The sequence below is a fragment of the Octopus bimaculoides genome, chromosome 7 (assembly GCF_046866305.1).
Source record: "Octopus bimaculoides isolate indiv1 chromosome 7, ASM4686630v1, whole genome shotgun sequence".
NCBI classification, from domain to species: domain Eukaryota; kingdom Metazoa; phylum Mollusca; class Cephalopoda; order Octopoda; family Octopodidae; genus Octopus; species Octopus bimaculoides.
This window is the reverse complement of record NC_142934.1, coordinates 56252047-56273568: the sequence shown is the minus strand read 5'-3', so window position 1 is coordinate 56273568 and position 21522 is coordinate 56252047. Positions and strand designations below refer to the sequence as shown.

Here is a 21522-nt window from a genome sequence, read left to right as displayed (position 1 = left end):
TTTATTTTAAATTTAACAGCTATTAAGTAGGCAGACAGACACCTTGCTCTATAAATATTAATGTTAGTCAGATGAAAACAAGGTTTTGTACTTCAGTACATAATGAAGCAATGAACGGTAAACAGTTCAGAGTTGGTTGGAATATCAAAATAGACATCAGTTATAAATTGTGATGTATTAAGTGAGGTAAGGCACAAGCATGGCTGTGTTTTAACACTTTTGCGACACAGTGTTTTGGCATGTGTAGCCAAAAAAAAAAGATCAAAATTTTTTTCGGTTGAGATTGAAATTGATGGAGGTATGTAGAAAAATAAACGATAAATTGCCTAAAACTGTTCATTAGTATGTAAAAGTTATATATTTTATCTACAGAAAAATGATCTCTGACTGGCTATTACACTTCAAAACATTTGTTTCATTGGACAGATGTATCAGACTCAAAATCCTTTCAGCTTGTATTGCTCAGGCTGATGAATCAGCCCAGGTGTCACAAGAGGGTTAAAAAGCTTGCTTTCCATTTATGTGGTCTTGGGTTTGACCCCATCCTGACCAAAGCTTTACGAGTGGCTTTGGTAGAAACCTGTTAGACACCTGTTAGAAAAGGCGGCGATCTGGCAGAATCGTTAGCGTGCCGGGCGAAATGCTTAGCGGTATTTCATCTGCCGTTACATTCTGAGTTCAAATTCCGCCGAGGTCGATTTTGCCTTTTATCCTTTCGGGGTCGATAAATTAAGTACCAGTTACGCACTGGGTTGATGTAATTGACTTAATCCCTTTGTCTGTCCTTGTTTGTCACCTCTATGTTTAGCCCCTTGTGGGCAATAAAGAAATAAGAAACCTGTTAGACACAGGCATGTTTGTGTGGTAAGAAGTTTGCTTCTCAATTACATGGTTCTGGATTCTGCATGGTTCCTTGAACAAATGTCTTCTACTATAACCTTGGCTGCCCAAAGCTTTACAAGCAGATTTTGTAGGCAGAAACTGAAAGAAGCTAGTCTGTGTGATCTTAGTGTTTGTTCCTACCACCACATGATAACCAGTGTTGGTTTGTTTATATCCTAGTAAAAGAGGCTAATAGAATAAGTACCAAAGACTTAAAGATAAAAAGAAATTACTGGGGTTTTGTTCAGCTAAACCCCTTCAAGGCCTTGTGCATGTGTGTAAACCCCTGTGCATGAGTGTAAACATTTGTTTTAACATAATGTGATAGTAAATGAACATCACTGTCATACAAGCAATGTTGTTAGTTTCTAGTCTTCCATGAGAAAGATGCCTAGCTTTTGGGAAATATTACCTTGCTTGGAAACAGATGGGGGTTGGTGACAGGAAGGGCATATCACTTCAGAAACTCAACCTCAATGAATTCTGTTCAACCCATGCAAGCATCATCATCATTTAATGTCCGTTGTCCATGCTGGCATGGGTTGGACCAAGCATGGAAAGTAAACGTTAACTACTGATGATGATAATGAATTATTACTTTAACCCTTTTGATAACAACCCACCCGAAACTGCCCTTGATTCTATGATACAAACATTTTATTTTAAAGTGATCTATATTAAAACTGTCCATCAAATATCTATGTTAAATTGTGTTACAAACATTGGCTTAATGGTGTCAGTTATTTCACTAAATTATTTTCCAAATCAACTGAAACACAGGCAGCATATTTTAACAGAAATATGGAAACAAAAGGGTTAAGCAATGTAATTTTTTTTTTTTTTAAGCCACAACATAAAATTGTGAATGAAAGAAGTTAATTATTCCAATCAGGCTGAACAAACAGCAATAAAAGTGAAAAAAATTCTGTATTCTGACTACAGAAGGCTTTATTTCTGTATCTAAAAAACAGAAATCTATTTGATTAGTGAATGGTTTCTAGTTGAGTTATTTATCAAATACCTTATCTTTAAAATGGAAACCCCTTTACAACATTTTAGGGCTGCACATGCTTTGTTTTATTCTAACATCCATTTTTCCATACTTGCGTCAGACTGTAATAAGGCATAGTTTCAATGGCTGGATGACATACCTGCCACCAGCTCTCATCCATTTTCAGACAAGGTCATACCTCCCTATGGCCAGACATGTTTTCACACAATATTGGAAAGGTGTGACACTGCTTGTATGACAGTGACACTTACTTACAACAGTTATATATATATATATATATATATATATATATATACACACACACACACACACACACACACACACACACACACACACAAAGACATAATAAGCATAAAAAGCATATTTCAGGTTTGCCAACCAAAACCACTTGCGAGGCTTTGATCAACCTCGGCTGTACTTAGAGCCACTAACCCAAGATGACACGCAATCTCAATAAAAACAGACTGAATGTCTTTAGCACAAGCGTTAAATCAAACAGCCCAAATTATTGGACATCTTATATCTGTATATCCAATGTTAAACCTTTCCAATCACCTTAACCTCTTTCTAACAATATATCTAATGAAATACAGAGACCACATATATTTTGATTTTTTTCAAAAATAAATAAGAATTTCGAGGAATGTAATGAAGCAATTAACGTGGTCAATATTAAACCAATGTTTGGAACATGACATAATAAAAAGTTCTCATATAAAAAATTATGATGGAAAATTTTGATTTAAACATAAACAGTAAGCATGGGTGAGAGATTAAGAAGTTTGGGCAAGTGTCTTCTATCACTCCAGGCCGACAAAAACATTGAGTAGATTTGGTTGATTAAGACTGAAAGAAGCCTATTTTATGTGTGTGTGAGAGAGAGAGAGGAGAGAAAGGCAAGAGAAGGAAGAGAGAGGAGAGAAAGGAGAAAGGAGAGAGAGTGCTTCTTTGTCAAGACATAGCAGCATAATAGTTGTAAATGAGTGTCACCGTCATACAAGTGGTGTCATTTGCTGCGAATCTTCCATGAAAACATGTCTGGCCATAAGGCGGTATTACTTTTGCTTGGAAACAAGTGAGGGTTGGTGACAAGAAGGGCATCAGGTTGCAAAAAATTCTACCTGAATTAATTCTGTCTGACCCATGCAAGCAAGGAAAAGTAGACATCAAAACGACAATGATTAGTATAGTATTATTCTATGTCCTAAAATAAAAATAAAATGTATGAATGATGTTTTCTGTAAGGTGCTGCCATGGCTGTGTGGTTATGAAGTTTCCTTCCCATCCACATAGTTTTGGGCTCAGTCCTACAGTGTGGCAACTACTGTATCATCTACTAGTCTCAAGCTGACCAAAGCTTTGTGAGGGTATTTAGTAGACAGAAACTGAATGATATTCATAGTGAATGTGTATGCATCTTCATCTCAACATCATGTGACGGTTATAAATACATGTCACCATCATCCAAGCACTGTTTCCAATTTTCCATGACAGCATGTCCGGTTATGAGAGGAAAAAAAAACATTAAACTTATTCGGAAACACATGAGTGTTGGTGATAGGAAAAGCATGTAGCCATAGAAAATCTGCCCCATCTGATCAATGGAAGCTAGAAAGCATGGACATTAAAATGATGACAGGGTTCAATAATTTGGTTATACTTTCTGCACAATTTTATGAAACTTAGTTTGAGCTGTCTTCAACAATTCCAAGTGAATCAACATTCCCAGATGAATTGAAATTTTTCTGTATCTTTTTAAAGCAATTATTCCAAAATATAGTGAAATCATGAGATTATATTTACTTTAGGTATTAATAAACTAGGAGTGGAGGCGCAATGGCCCAGTGGTTAGGGCAGCGGACTCATGGTCATAGGATCGCGGTTTCGATTCCCAGAACGGGCGTTGTGAGTGTTTATTGAGCAAAAACACCTAAAGCTCCACGAGGCTCTGGCAGGGGATGGTGGCGAACCCTGCTGTACTCTTCCACCACAACTTTCTCTCACTCTTACTTCCTGTTTCTGTTGTGCCTGTAATTCAAAGGGTCAGCCTTGTCACACTGTGTCACGCTGAATATCCCCGAGAACTACGTTAAGGGTACACGTGTCTGTGGAGTGCTCAGCCACTTGCACGTTAATTTCACGAGCAGGCTGTTCCGTTGATCGGATCAACTGGAACCCTCGACGTCGTAAGCGACGGAATGCCAACAACAACAACAACAACAATAATAATAAACTAGGTAAGGCTGGGTGTGGTGGCTAGAACCTTACATAGAGTATTAGGATATCTGACTAACTGTCAATAGCACTAACAACAACATCACTGGGTAGTGCCATATTCATAATAGAGACAATTCTATATATTATTGCCCCATCCTATCTAACCCTAAATAGGTGCGACACACTACTGTTTAGGAGCAGGAGCTTTATACAATTGAAAAGTGTTTGCAATGAGCCTTATGAAGGAGATGACAGAGGACCGAGATATGTCGCACATTGCTGTGCTCAGGGAAGACCTGCTCACCACAACAGTACTGAGATCTTAAAACTGAGGTGCCATGTAAAAAGGACTGGTGCTGGTACCACGTAAAAAGCACTCAGCACACTCTGTAAAATCATTTGTGTTAGAAGGGCATCCAGCTGAAGAAACCAAGCCAAAACAGACTATGAAATCTGGTGCAGCCCCTGGCCTTGCCAGTTCTTGTCAAGCCATCCAACCCATACCAGCAAGGAAAACGGATGATGATGATGATGATGATAATTATGATGACATTGTAAATACAGTTTTGCTAGGAGTTTGGAGAAAACAACTGAAAAGAATAAATCCAGTACAACCTGCATTGCCATCTGCAGGTTTTAATTTGACTTGAACTTGACACGTTATATAGAATTCCATTAAACTCTTTTGATACCAACCTTTCTGAGACTTCCCATGATTCTAAAATAAAATGTCCCTGTTTTAAAATGATCTAAATTAAAACTGCAGACTTCAGTACTTTTTTGTACCATGCATCCATATAAGAGGACCAGTCAAGGTGGATACTGCAGAATTTAGCATTCTGACAAAACATCCACATTAAGTTGGATATAAAGATTGCCATTTGGTATTAATACTGCTTCTGTTGATAATAATTATTTTTTAAATAAACCTGCTAGCTATATGTGACATCAGTGCCTGAAAAAAAATCCCTGTAATTCTATACATCATTGGCAGTAAGATTTGGCTAATATGCAGCAAGCAAAGAACTGTCTCTAAAGAGACAGTATGTTGAAATCACATGATCTGGTAGTTCTGTAATCAACAGCAGTCAATTCTTGTTTATCCATGATATAAATATGAATGCTTTTATGCACCATGCATCAATATGAGAGGACTTCTGAAGGCTAATACAGCAATATTCAGTGTCCTAACAAAACACCCACATAAGCTGGATATAAAGATTGCCTTTTGGTATTAATACTGTTTCTATCACTAATAATAATAATGGACTCTCCTGTCGAAGATGATGTATGAGCATTCAGATTTTGCTGAACGACCTGCACAAATGATTTGTTTATAGTGATCAAATGTTTTTGCCATACATTAGCTCACTCTCTCCATCGAGTCAACATTTTCTGAATAGGTGCCGTGTGTGCCACACATCAGGTGCTGAAGTGATTGCAGAGCAATGTGAAATGAAATGTCTTGCTCAAGAACACAGCACATCCCCAAGTCTAGGAATTGAAATCAGGATTGCTAGATCGTGAGCGCAACACCCTAACCACTAGGCCATGCACCCTCACAACTACTACTACTACTACTTGTAAAAATGATAATTATTATAATTATTATTATTTCATGTTAGCACAAGTTAGATATCATTGAAAATAAATACGTAGCGCATTATTAAACTAAGTGTCCCAAATCTGGATAACTTTCAAACAAAACCCACTTATCCAGATTGAAGTTTAAGAGTATTGCTCATTTTTAGATGGAGTTGATTGAGATAAAACAAGATTAATACATCTTGCCAATGCAGCTCAGTGCAATATCTGGAAGAGGATTTGAAAATCAGTAGTCCACCAACTTAATCTCTCACTCATACAATACCTTATTCATGCAGGAATTAAAAATAAAACAAAGAAAATAATCTTCTGATTTTGATATCCAATATTAGCAAGGAAGGTCTTCTTATAAGGATTATTTAGTAACTATACAGCAAATAAAAATTAACAAATGAAGACAATATTGAGGTGAATTGCATTGTATTAAAGAACTTTCATTACTGTAATTCTGTTGAAATACACAGACTTTGCTTGAGTTCAATTGGAAAATAATGAAGAATTTCACAAAATAATTTAGTCATTATTAAACTGGTGTTTTGAACAAAATTTAATATGAAATTTTGAAGGAAGGTTTTAATTTAGATCACTTTAAAAGAGGAAGTCTATGTTACTGGGCCAATGGTGGTCTCAGATGGGTTAATATCAAAAGGTTTAACCCTTTTGTTACAATATTTCTGTTAAAATACATTGCCTTTCTTTCATTTGTTTTGAAAATAATGAAGGAATTCATAAAATAACTGTCATTATTAAAATGGTGTTTGGAACAAAAATTAACATGAAATTTTGACTGAAGGGTTTAAATTAAATCCTTTTAAACAGGAAGTTTGTGGCACACAACCAGGAGTTGTAGTCTCAGGTGGCTTGGAATCAAAAGAGTTAAAACTGGGATATATTTGGATCAGAATAATTTCAAGAAAATGTTACAAAATGTCTCACCATTTTTTTTCAGTATTGATAATGAGGGTGGTAATGATTGCTGAAAGCAATGATTCAATACACGCAAATTTCATTGTATCAACTCTCTCCCTCTCTCTCTTTTATTCACGCTAGAGTATGGAGAGAAGCTTTTGAAAATATGAATAGCTTTGATGCCCTTTCAATTAAGTTAAATGCAACACTGTCCATTTTGGTCAGAAGTAGGGATTAACATCCAGCCATAGAAACCATGCCAGAACAGACAATGGAGCCTGGTGTGGCCCCAAACCTGACCAGCTTCAGTCAAACTGTCCAACTTAAGCCAGCATGGGAAAATGGATGTTAAATGATGATGGTGAGGATTCATGTACTGAAGACTCACTAAAGTTTGTTTTGTTTTGAAGGATTACAGAAGAGAAGTGATTTTTTAAAATCTCTTCATTTTTTTCTTTTTTTATTATCTGATTAACTACTTGTACATATTGCCTGGCTGATAAAGTTCAAACGATTTAACATTACATTATCTTTAACACTAGGTAGGGCTAGCAAAACAAATGAAATGAGGAAAATAAATTCTGTTAAGAAATGACTGAAGTGTACCCTATTGAAATGATTTATATATCACCTGTGTCATCTATATCAATCAGACTACTGGATGTTATGCATCACTAGTCACAATGCACTTCTAATTCTTTCTTGATTGCGTCATTCTTTTCCATCTTGGTCCGAATAGTTTAACTAAACCATTTTCCCACTAGCATGGAAGCCTTACTTTGAAAACATTTTTCTTTCAGACCCCCTGGTGAGCTGGCCGAACCAAAGTAAGCATCTGTTCTAGCCACCTACTTACACTCCTCCACCCCAATCCATACACTAATACTATAAAAAAAGACAAATCCCTTCACAAAATTTAAATCTGAAGAATCTATGAGAGTAGATGAAAGTGCTTATATGTGATTTGTAAAAAACATATGACATGTAAATAAATATTTGTATATGCACAACCATCCAGATCTCTGAATACCATTTTTTAAATAATAATAATAATAATAATAATAATAATATATATATATATATATATATATATATATATATATATGAGATCAGACAATCACTTTAGTAAAGTCTAACTAAAATATAAAATAAAAATGTTTGGCTGTGAACCAACTATTGCATTATGCTGTAGGAAGTCTACAAAAGGGATTCTATTAAAATAGAAATGGCTCAGAGCACTGAAATACTGTGGGTGTGTGGAAGGAGATATTCTTTCTTCTTTCTGCAATCAATAAAATAAACAGAACCTTTGCATAATGGGAAAAAAATATCTTTACAAAAAAATAAAATGTTTTGGCATTTTCACTGAAATGCACAGCCTTGAATGTCTTTATACAGAATATTTGAAGAGAATCATCTATACCAAAGATCTCGTTAAAATAAAATTAATCCTTTTGATACCAACTGTCTGAGATCACCCCTGGTTCTAAGATACAAATTTCCTGTTTTAAAGTGATCTAAATTAAAACCTTCTATCAAAATTTCATCTTAATTTGTGCTTTCAAACACCAGCTTGATAATGACAAAGTTATTGAACTAAATACTTCATTTTTCTCAAAATTAATTGAAACAAAAGCAGTGCATTTCCAACAGAAATATGGTAGAAAAAATGGGTTAAGGAATGGGTTTCAAAACAGGCTATTATCTATATAAAATAGGAATGAAAGTGAAATTAATATTTTCAAAAACAAAGACCCATGGATTCAGTTTTCAATTCCACCTTCTGTACCATGAAGTGAGTTTGATTTAACCCTTTTAATTCCAAACAGCTTGTAACAGCCCTGGATATGATACAAATTTCCTGTTTTAAAATGAACTAAATTAGAACCTATTAAAATTTGCTTTCAATATATGCTCCAAACACACGCGTAATAATGACAAATTGGTTTTGCTAAAGCTTCCATTATTTTTAATGTTATTTGGAAAGAAAATAGCAGTATATTTAGACAGAAATATGGTAACAAAAGGGTTAATCTTACTCTGGATAGAACAACAATCCTATCACATTTAATATATCATTGTCATCAACAACATTTTGATCTCAATTAAAATGTGGTTATTGATGAAAACGAGGTGACTCTCTTACAGTTACACAACATACGAGAAAAAGCAATCAAATCACCTTCAAATTACATTTTATCATATAAAAGTGAGAGGGAGAAATAACATATTAGATAATATATAAGTCCAGTAATAGATAATATTAGGTAATATATACCAATACAAAAAGTTAAAAAACTCAGATGGCAGTAGCTAGCATATGTCTGATTATAAAGTGTGATAGATCAGCATTGTTAACGAGGGACTTAAACAGCAATATTTCAACACAGCAGGCTTCTCCATGTTAGCATCAATGTTGAATTGATCTATTGTACAATGAAGTAACTCTCAACTCCAACTCATCCTTTGAAATATGTAACACCTGCTGTCTTTGTACAAGTTATATAGCATTTGTAAATAAACTTGAGCACTACTTAGTAAATCTCATACACCATCATTATCATTATCGTTATTGTTTAAAGTATAACAAACACACCCTACCACCAATTTTAACCATGGTCACAGGCTCTCGATACGACCATAAATATTTTGTTCTTTCCTTTGTTTATACCAGGAGTTGAAAAACATGCATCTTTAATGCCACAAGCAGCCTTCAGAAAGAAGTACAAAGTCTGAAGAAAAATCACTCTTGGAATACATTTTTGTTAAGTTAATTACATTTAAAGCCTATCTTTTTCAACTAATTGCACTCTTATGATTACTTGTTTAATCCTCTTGTTATTTCTATTGAGACATACTGCCTTGAAGATTTTAGTAAAAATAACTCATTATTAAGCTGGGCATGAGCTGGCAAAATCATTAGCATCCTGGAAAAAAAGGCCCTGCAATTCTGAATCTTTACATTCTAGTTTCGACTATGGTCGATGGCATCATGTAAACTTCCCTCCGAAAACTGCTGGCCTTGAGCTTGCACCAGAAATCCTTATTTAGCTGGAGTTTAAACATTTCATGTTAATTTAACATGAAATTTTGCTGGAAGGTTTTTAATTTGGAAGTTTGAATCATAGAACCAAAGATGGTATAGGGCAGGTTGGCATCAAAAAGGGCTAAAGTAATTTTCTCTAAAACATAAAGAGGAGCAGGCATGGCTGTATGGTAAGAAGCTGCATCCCACCACATGGTACAGGGCTCAGTTCCACTGAAGGCAAGTGTCTTCTACTATAGCCTCGGACCAACCAAAGCCTAGTGAGTGGATTTGGTAGACGGAAACTGAAAGAAGCCTGTTGTATATAAATAATGTGTATGTGTTGTCCCCACACCACTGCTTGACAACCTGTACTAGTATGTTTACATCCTCATAACTTAGCAATTAGCAAAAGAGACTGATAGAATAAGTACCAGGCCTTGAAAAAGATAAGTACTAGGGCCAATGCAGCTCATTAAGTATTCTTCAACATGGTGCCACAGCATGACCACAATCAAATGATTAAAACAAGATCTTAACAGAGAGAAAAAAAGAAAAAGAAAAAAAGTAGAGCAGGTGCTTATTCTGACAATTCAATTTTTCATGTTTTGTTATAGTTTTTAAAGATAAATTATATTTTATGAAATAGGTTCAACAACATTTGAATTGTTTTTTTCCCCCCTAAATACCACTGGCTCCTAATATGGTTTATCTAATTTGCTGTAATTTTGTGGTAGAAATAAATGGACAGAATTGGTATTGAAACTTGGGCTAAATGACAGCCTTATAACAAATCTTCAAGTGTAGAGATCTGATCTAATAATATAACACAGGCTACTAATTTCTGCTAAGTTTAAAACTCACGGCTGATCTTGACACATAAATACGATAATACCTGATGGGATTAAGAGCATGAAAATTGTAAATAAAAGATTTCTGATCATGCTAGAAATGTATTAAGAACATTCTTCAATGTTGCTGTTGTTGATGATGATGAAGATGGTGATTATGTGATATTTCAAACTAAAACAAAATTTCAGTTCTATATTTAAGAGATGAGGAATTATGTACATTATTTACATTTGACGGATATTTGTCCTCATCTTGTTTGTTGTTAACACAACATTTCGGCTGATATACCCTCCAGCCTTCATCAGGCTGAAGGGTATATCAGCCGAAATGTGTTACAACAAACAAGATGAGGACAAATATCCGTCAAATGTAAATAATGTAAACAAAATTTGTAAACATCTTTTCCATCTATGTTATTATTTATCTAATTTTATACTCTCAAACAAATTAAAGAGCTAGGGTTGTGTGTGAATGAGAGAGAGGGAAGAGGTGCTGGGGGAGCTTAGGAAAACAAAATCTCAGTTTCCATGTTAATAGTTTCAAATTGTCCATTTTCCAGGAAGGTATCTAATCCTCAATGGGTCAGTGAATGTATCCTTTAGTCTAAGTGCATGCACACAGAGACCTACAAACACTCCCTATTAAATGAAAAAGCAGACAAACATCTGGGAATACATTCCAACAAAAGCACTTATATATATCACCATTGATATCCTTTAGAAGCTCAGACTGAAGTTCAGCACATCTCAAATGCAAGACCTACGAGATGCTCATAACTGATTGGCCACAGCTTTCTTTAACCCTTTCATTGCTGTACACTAATAGACTGACAATGTACTGCAGTGAATATTTCCAATATAATCAAGACTTGAGAGGTTTAATATACTTTGAACACTTTTGTAAGGCAGATCTCATCATCATCATCGTTTAACGTCCGCTTTCCATGCTAGCATGGGTTGGACGATTTGACTGAGGACTGGTGAAACCGGATGGCAACACCAGCCTCCAATCTGATTTGGCAGAGTTTCTACAGCTGGATGCCCTTCCTAACGCCAACCACTCAGAGAGTGTAGTGGGTGCTTTTACGTGTCACCCGCACGAAGGCCAGTCAGGCGGTACTGGCAATGGCCACGCTCAAAATGGTGTATTTTATGTGCCACCCGCACAAGAGCCAGTCCAGGGGCACTGGCAACGATCTTGCTCGAAAATCCTACGAAGGCCAGTCAGTCGTAGGATTTTCGAGCGAGATGATATCAAAAATTTCAAGCAAAACTGACCAGGGATACTCAGCAGCTATATTAACAACAAACTTCTTAAATCTCCACATAATCCATCTGGTGTATGTCTTTTCCCCATACCTCTTCTATGAGAACTAAATAGAACGACTTCTCTGCTTCTTGTTGTCAGTTATGCTGTTTTAATTGTATTCTGCTAAATTCAATAATGTACCATGCATTAACTATAAACTTTATATATATCACCACATAAATGCTCGGATTTTAATTGCTACATTTACACTTCTGATCTAAAAACCTCATCACCCCTTACTTGGGGAAAATAGTTATGTTCTTCTTACTTAGAATTCACAATTTACTATATTTACTGGTTATAAAACTCCTACTTTTTTTGTGGAAAAAACAAATTTAATATGTTTCATCATATATGTGGTATCCCATCTATAATACAGTTGCATTAGATGGCTGGCAAGTTTTTGTTATAATTAAGAACAAAAACCCCTACATCTTATATGTTGGCATATACAGTAAGAGGAGTAAAGACAAAGAGTTACAATCTACAATTCTTTTTAGATTAGAGAGCTAGTTTTCATTTCCACGAGTACAAATTTTGCTACCGGCATTATATTTAAATGTTTAATGATGCAATGGATATCAACAACAGAAGTTAAAACTACATTATTTACATTCAACGGATATTTGTCCTCATCTTGTTTGTTGTTAACACAACGTTTCGGCTGATATACCCTCCAGCCTTCTTCAGGTGTCTTGGGGGAAATTTCGAACCTGGGTTCTCATTCCTAAGGTATTTTTCGATATTATTATTATTATTGTTATTGTTCAGGTCACTGCTTGGAATTGAACTCGGTGTCTTGGGGTTAGTAGCCCATGCTCTTAACCCCAAGATTCAGAGTTCAATTCCAAGCAGTGACCTGAACAATAACAATAATAATATTGAAAAATACCTTAGGAATGAGAACCCAGGTTCGAAATTTACCCAAGGCACCTGAAGAAGGCTGGAGGGTATATCAGCCGAAACGTTGTGTTAACAACAAACAAGATGAGGACAAATATCCGTTGAATGTAAATAATGTAAACAATTCCTCATCTCTTAGATATAGAACAGAAGTTAAAACTATTCCAAGATAGAAAATTACAGTAAATCATTTATTATTTCCATTTTGCTACCCATTTGAATGTTGTGCAATTGTACAGAAAACAAAATATCCTTATATTCAAATCAATTACTAGTGGTGGTCAGCAGGTATAGTAAGTATCTGAAAAGTATAAGGCCTGACACAGGTGAGGTTCTGATTGCATGCTTTGGATGATATAGGACATCATGCATTGAAACTTCATCACAGATAAGCCATTGCAAAGCTATGGAGAAAGTAAACATCATTCAAATCTCTTTTTGGTGAGCTGAAATGAAGCTCCTCTTTCTATTTTATATTTGAAAGATACAGGCATGGCTGTGTGGTTAAGAAGTTTGCTTCTCAACCACATGGATATGGGTTCAGTCCCACAACATGACACCTTAGAAAACTGTTTTTTAAAATAGCCCCAGGCTAGCCAAAGCCTTGTATGTAGATTTGGCCAACAGAAAAGAAGCCTGTTGTAAACAAGTGTCATATGAGCAGAATCATTCATTTCTAATATTCTGCAAAAACATGTCTGACCATGGGAAAATACTACTTTGCTTTGCAAACAGGTAAGGGTTGTTGACAGGAAGGGCATCCAGCCACAGAATATCTGCCTCAATAAACTCCTTCCAACTCCTGCAAGTATGGAAAAGTGGATGCTATTATGATGATGATGGTTTGAAAAGTTTAGAATCATGAAATGGTGAACTTTAGAGAAATATTTGCTCTCAAGTCATCTACAATACAGAAATTTGTAACATCATCTTGTAATAATGCTAACGGGGGAAAATTTTTTAAATAACAAAATTAAAAAAAAAAACATTTTGTTATTAAAGGTTTTATCATGAGGATATTTTTATTGAGAAAAATTCCTAGTTTATATTGTTTAGTTATAAACCCTGCCAAAAGATTTTTGTCAGAATCTCCCGATACATGACTTAACAAGAAAAAGACGAAAGGAGAGGAAAATCTAAATGCTTCCAATTGGGTCCCTTATCACAATTATCATGCCCATAATTATTAATATCATCATCATCGTCATATATAAAAATTTTTTTTATTAGAAGTATATTGAAATTCCTCACTGTAAACTGACAGTTATTTTGTAGCGACATTTTAATTTTAGGACAGTTAAAATGGGCTCAATCCTTATTGAAAGGTTATCTTGCCTGCCCACTAACTTCCACAGATTCTCATATGTAAAAAAATAAAAGAAGAAAAATTTACTAAGCTCTAAGAAAAGATTATCCAAGAAATAAGAATGAAAATGTAAGTGAAGCAATATCTTAGTCATTGCATATTTTTTCCTCATGTTCCTATCATTTTTTTTTTATTGCAGAAGGCTTGGCTGCATAGTTAAAAAGATTTGCTTCCCAACTATGTGGTTTCAAATTCAGTCCCACCTTGAGCCAGTGTCACAAAAACTCATCATATATATATATATATATATAAAGTGGAAAATAAACAGCATTATCACTCAACTCATATAGTTGAGTTATATTCATGTTACTTTCGTGGACAAGAAAAATTTTTTTTTTAAATGGCCAGCTCTTTGGACATTTGGATTAGGCACAGGAGTGGCTGTGTGGCAAGTAACTTGTTTACCAACCACATGGTTCCGGGTTCATATCCACTGCATAACACCTTGGGCAAGTGTCTTCTACGATAGCCTCGGGCCGACCAAAGCCTTGTGAATGGATTTGGTAGACGGAAACTGAAAGAAGCCTGTTGTATATATATATATATATATATATATATATATATATATATATGTATGTATGTGCATATGTTTGTGTGTCTGTGTTTGTCCCCCCAACATCGCTTGACAACCGATGCTGGTGTGGTTACATCCCTGTAACCTAGCGGTTTGGCAAAAGAGCTCGATAGATTAAGTACAAGGCTTACAAAGAATAAGTCCTGGGGTTGATTTGCTCAACTAAAGGCAGTGCTCCAGCATGGCTGCAGTCAAATGACTGAAACAAGTAAAAGAGGGACAGGTAGATGTACAATTACTACATACGTGTTACAATTCTACGGACAACACACACAGAGGTGTATCTCTACCACATCATCAATCAGCTGATGGAAGAGGGTTAACTACAAAAAATATACTAAGGAAAGCAGAATCTGAGATTTACAAAAAAGGAATGGAATAGAATGTTGTGTTAGTGATGTCTGTTTCAAAGACAGTGAAGGGATATGGCCCTTCAAAATAAACCTAAAAATTTATAGGACTACAACATAGTGCTACAGATCTTACTTATATTCAACTGTTTTTGAGGCATAGCAAGATGAATTCTCAATGTGCTATTTATTGCTAGAAGCCTATCTGACCCTATTAGTCAATTGCAGGTTGAACAGGAAGCTAATGTAATCGGGTAATTAGCCCTAACCACTGGAACCTGGTGGGACTGGAATTCAGAACACAAAGAGACTGAATAGCTACTGCATACTATCTCATCAAATGCTCTAATAGGTTTGTCCATCTATAGTCCTGGATTGGTACTTTATCAACCAATGCTGAAATGAGCAAAAGCGAAGTTGACCCTGGTAGGATATGAACTAGATTAAACTCTTTAACTCTGTCAAATATGTTTGTTTATTTGTGTTGAATTAATCCTGCATTATCTCATAGCTCAGAGATTTCAATGGTGTAATTGTTTAGTTTTAGAATGACATTGTAAGATTGAGGTGAGAAGCTGGATCTGGCCAGTTTCAACATTAAACAGGTTAAATATTTCGGCCAGATATGGCCGGTTTGAATGCTAAAGGATTAATATGGATATATAATTGTTTCAAATTTTGGCACAAGAGCAGCAATTTTTGAGGGAGAAGGAAGTAGAATACATCAACCCCCCCCCCCCCCACTCCCAGTACTCAACTGGTACTTACTTTATAGCTCCAAAAGGATGAAAGACAAAGTGGGCTTTGGCAGAATTGGAGCTCCTAACAGAGATGGGAAAAATGCTGTTAAGCTCATCACCTCCATATGCGAACATAACTGAATGTAAAATGAAAATCTGAGGACAAATCAACATGGAGGAAGTGGAGCCATAAAAAACCATTACAGAGTATCATGGCAGAAATTTGCCACACATGAAGAATGAGACACATTGAAACCTATAGCTATTTGTTCAGCAACAATACCAGTGTTAAATATTTTCAAAAATCTGAAGATAAGACATTCCTTTGTTCTACACACACGATATAAACTCTGCTTTCAATAATTCAGCAAGTTGTGTACTTGTATGTGTTTAAGACCAAAGGTTTTAATGTTAGTAAAGATACTTGTTATTCTCCCCATGTCTACATTCCACTATCACGAGGGTGTAAATAGCCATATAGAGATAGGAAAGCTGATAAAAATCTGACTTAATAATAAAATAAAATACAAGAGAAAAGAGAGAGAGGGAGAGAGAGAGAAGTGTGAGATAAATACAAATATATGAGTGTGTGCGCACACACACGCGCACGCACACACACATACAGTAGCAGGGATGGGTAAGTAGACAGAGAGAGAGAAAGATCACAGATAAAGCACGGACACATGAAAGCAATGTCACAATATGAATAACAACAACAAAAACGAATTTCCTTATTTCTTTTTTATGCGTTTCACTATTACATATATGAAGACAGTGCAGTGGAAGATGCAGTTAATTACTGATATTAAGTATTTAATCTCGTTCTTTTTAAGTTCTGAGTTCAAATCTCACCATGGCTAATTTTGCCATACATTCTTTGAGAGTAGGTTAAAAATCATTATTGCATAGCGGCTACAAAATCCTAACTGCATGGTTGGTTCAATTAGTTATAAATCCTTCAACTTTACAAAATTGTGGCCTTGTGCCAATGTAAACTTTTCATATCTCGTCACTGGCACCATCTGTAAAACTACTTCCCAGTGATTCTGTGCATCTACTTGTCTGTACTAGTAGAGATTGGTAACCTAAGCAGTACTAAAGATGTCTGCAAACCACTTAATATGATGTGGAAACCTACATATGTACGAGCTTTAAAGCAATATGTCACAAATATATATTTTTTTCAACTAACGCCCGAGATATGCGGTGCACTGTTATACTCAAGAAGACCCGCCCACAACAGAGGTCCCACGTAAGACCTGCCCACAACTAAGGTGCCATGTGAAAAGCACCCAGTATACTCTGTGAAGTGATTGGTATCAGGAAGGGCATCCAGCCATAGAAACCAAGTCAAAACCGACTATGGAATCTAGTATGGTCCCTGATCTTGCCAGTTCCTGTCCAACCCATGCTAGTATGGAAAATGGACATTAAATGATGATGATCTCCTTTCTTTCACTAACACTTTTTCTATGGCCCCTTTGTTTATGATCCAATGTTCCCCTGTCTCCATTTTTAATTGTACATAGGTGTAATATCGGGTCAGAGTAATTTAGTTCCAAGTACTACTAGTTTTATGTGGGTGATTAAATCAGCGCCACTCTACTATAAGTGAGTACTACAAACATAGGTAATATATATTTCGTTTTGTTTATTTACTTTTATTTTTGCTTTCTTTTTTGTTTCAGTCATAGAACTGTAGCCATGCTGGAGCACTGCCTTGAAGGGTTTGGTTGAACAAGCCAACCCCTGTACTATTTTAAGTCTGGTACTAATTATGGGTCCCCTTTTGCTGAACCACCAAGTTACAGGGACATTAACAGACCCACATTGGTTGTCAAGTAGTGGTGGGGGATAAGCATAATGACAGGTACACACATACATACTGGGCTTCCTTCAGTTTCTGTCTACCAAATCCAAACAGAAGGCTTTGATCAGCCCAGGACTAAAATAGGAGACACCCACGGTGCTATACAGTGGGACTGAACTTGGAACCATGTTGTTGAAAGCAAACTTTTTACCACACAACCACGCCCACGTTTTGAAGTCTTATTATTGCCAATGTTGTTATTATTGTTGTGACTGTAGCAAACAAGCAGCGTATCAGAGAATTAAATTATTATTTTTTTTTTTTTTTGTAAGTTAGCATTTAAATAGGAGACAAGGACTAAAGAAACTGCACAAATGTCTCTACCACACTTCCCTACTACCCATTTTAGAAGTACTGGTTTTAAGAGTAGTGTGATAAGCACGAAAGCTTTCACTAATGAAGCCAAGTACTGAAGTAACCAGTGAAATTTCCATACTTAGTATTTAGTCATCAGAATTGTGTTAGTGCCTTAAGCAGCCCAGTCTATTTATTTAACCCATTTGTTATGATATTTCTGTTAAAATATAGTGCTTTTAAAATTTATTTTAAAATTTAAAAAAATTAAGAAAATAACTTATTATTGATATAACTCTTAAGGCGGTGAGTTGGCAGAATTGTTAGTATGTCAGATAAAATGCTCAGCAGCAATTCATCTGTTTTACATTCCGAGTTCAAATGCGGCCAAGGCTGACTTTGCCTTTCATCCTTTTGGGGTTGATAAATTAAGAACCAGTTGACCACTAGGGGGATGTAATCGACTTCTCATGAATATGCTGACTTTGAACCAAAATTTGAAACCATTATTAATCTGGTGCTTGAATCAAAGCTTAACATGAAATTTTGATGGACGGCTTTAATTTAGATCACTTTAAAGCAGGAAGTTTGTTTTCTAGAACCAAGAAGGAGTAATCTCAAGTGGGTTGGTATCAAAAGGAGAGACGATTAAATCATCTGAGAAATAAGTACTGAGCTTAAGACAGTTGTGCAGAAATACAGTGGATGAGCAAATAAGGGACTGAACTCCCATTTCATAGATTCTTAGTTTGCATATGAGGTAAGGGTTTTTTTTTTTATTGTCTACTTGGAGGCATTGTGGGTCACATTATAGAAAGCCAGAAGAAATGTTATTAAGACTTTTGTTCAACATGCTAACATTTCTGCCAACTCTCTACCTTCAACAACAACAATAATAATTTCAAATTCAGCCACCCTGATACCAATGCAATTGCCCTCTCCCCCAACTGTTGCCCTACAATCTACAGATGTATGCACAGAGCAGGTCCATTCATACAGACCATGCACATTACTCTCATTCAACATTCAGTAAGTTTACTAGGGAGGCAGTACTTCCCTCTCCACCCTTGTTTTTCTTTTAAAATAAAACTTGAGAAAGCTGATGAGGATCACATGGTCAAAGAGGAACATATCTGCTTTAATCACTAGACAATTCTTATGTTCTTCCAGCATGCTCATATTTCAATGTTGATTTATTCTGAATGTGTGTGAGTGCATTTGAAGGTTCAATCAAGGTCCTTATCTTCATGCAGTGTGTATGGCTGTATGCAAGTCTTGTCAACATGATGGAACTCAAACTTCATCAGCTGATACTAATTAGAGAATTTGAACTCAGTATAGAAAGCTAACAAAACATTTGTTAATTTTACAATGTATCCATTATTTAGAGTAGGGGGTCACCAAAGGGGTGTCCAATGGGCCCCCTAAGGGTCGGCAAGGAATTAAAGGGGGTCGAATTGGGGTCGGCATGTGAAAGACCAGCCCACCCAGATGAACTGCTTGAAATTCTTTGTCTGCACCATCCTCATCTCTCACATTGATGTTGTTAATTTCAATAAAAGATATTCCAGCAATATGATGCATTTTTCACATTTTCTAACCGTGAAAACAATTTCATAAAAATTGAAAGTCAAATACTGTATACTCATACATGTAATTTTAAATATAAAAAGTTTGTTCTCTTCAATAGAATTTCTTAATTTGTTGTACATGTATATTTTAGCTAACATTTTAATAGCCAGCATCAGTACCTGGTATGCGTTTAAGATATGGTATGGTAAGGTAGGGTATTAAGATATTTTAAATGAGGAGGGTGGTTGAAGTGGAAGGAAAAGTGGCTAAAGAAGGTCGATAGTCAAAAAAGTTTGGCAAGCCCTGGTTTAGAGCATGACAAGATACCTTTTTTTAATCCTTTTGATACTAACCTAACCAAAGCCACTCCTGGTTGTATGAGACAAAACTTCCTGTTGTAAAGAAAGCTAAAATTAAAGCCTGCCCAAGACCATCCTTGATTCTATAATACAAGCTTCTTGTTGCAAAGTAATCTTAAATTGAAACCTTCCATCCAGATTTATGTCATGTTCCAAACACCAGCTCAACCATATTTCATTATTCTCAAAATTAAAACAAAGGTAGTCTATTTCAACAGAAATACAGTAACAGAAGGATTACACCTAACTGGATTAAGTAATTTGAGAATTCTATGCTTGGCTAGACATAGCATAGCACTGGTGATGAGAAAAACTCCATGACTGTTTTAGTTTACAGTCCAACACCATCCCAGACTGCATAGAATGTGGTTGGCAGACAGTTCTACTACTGGATAGGGTTGTCAGTGTATTGTAAACTTCTGTATTCACTTGTTTGTCTATATTTATATTTATGTGTGTGTGTGTGTGTGTGTGTGTGCACGTGCATTTGCTTGTTTGTTTGTTTTTACAGCAGTTTTTCCATGCTAGCATCAGTGGGGTGAATATATTTTTGAGGCAAGTAGTTATATAATGTTCTTGCTGGTATAGTCAAATAGATCACTAAGAAGTAGCTACAGACATGGTGCCAGTGATACAATATGAAAAGTCAACCACACTTTCAGCAGTTAAGTTTAGCATTTACACATTTACTGTAGCAAGCAACAAAAAGCTAATTAGAAATAATTATTTAGAGAGGGAAAGATAACATTAGCTCAATGAACAATGCAGTTTCAATCATTTTAGAAAGCACATGAGAAACATGTACAGATGTTCCAGTTTTATTAGCTCTCATTAGCAAAGCACAAACTTTGTCATACATTTAATGAGGTAGTAATAAAAGAATCATTGTAGATTTAAATATTGTGCACGAGTAGACATGACTATGAAAGTATTAAAAGAAATTCCTCAGCAAATTTAATATAGTTAGCATTAAAAAAAAGAAGCTAATTAAAAAGAAGAATGTTGCTTCTCCATAGATACGTAGGACTCATATTTGATTTCAGTCATTGGACTACGGCAATGCTGGACCACTGCTTTGTAGAGTAAGCCAAACAAATTGACTACTGTCATTATTTTAAGTCTGGTACTTATTCTATTGGTTCCTACTGCTGAATTGCTAACTTACTGGGATGTTAACAAACCAACACCAGTTTTCAACTAAAGGGAAAACAAACCTACACATGCACAATGGGTTTCTCAGTTTCTCTCTCCCAAATTTACTCATGAGGCATTTGTCTGTTTGGGGTTATAACAGAAGCTTGGCCAAGGAGCTGCATAGTGGGACTGAACCCAAAACAACATGGCTGTGAAGCAAACTCCTTAACCACATAGCCATATATGTCTCATGTAGGAGAAAAAAAAAAAAAAAAAAGAAAGTCATGTGCAAAGTCTAAATAATTTGAATGACCTCATTCTGGGTATTAACTTTAATTTGGTTTTAGATTTGTTTTAAAATTCATACTCTAAATTTATATACTCTTTTTAATTATATTTTCCATTTATTCATTTCACACAACGCAAATTTCTATGAAACATCAACGAGAAATTTTTCCAAGAATCAGATAAGGAAAACTGATAACAAATGACGAAGAATAACCCAGAGTGACAATATATGAGTAATATCTGCTGACTAGTTTCTCATTAT

The 21522-nt window shown here is 35.5% G+C and overlaps 1 protein-coding gene across 8 annotated transcripts in view; it reads right to left on the bottom strand.

Moving 5' to 3' along the window:
• LOC106881306 (splicing regulator ARVCF) overlaps positions 1 to 21522 on the bottom strand; it is a 339837-nt gene that overhangs the window by 71431 nt on the left and 246884 nt on the right. The gene's annotated exons all lie outside the window — the stretch shown is intronic.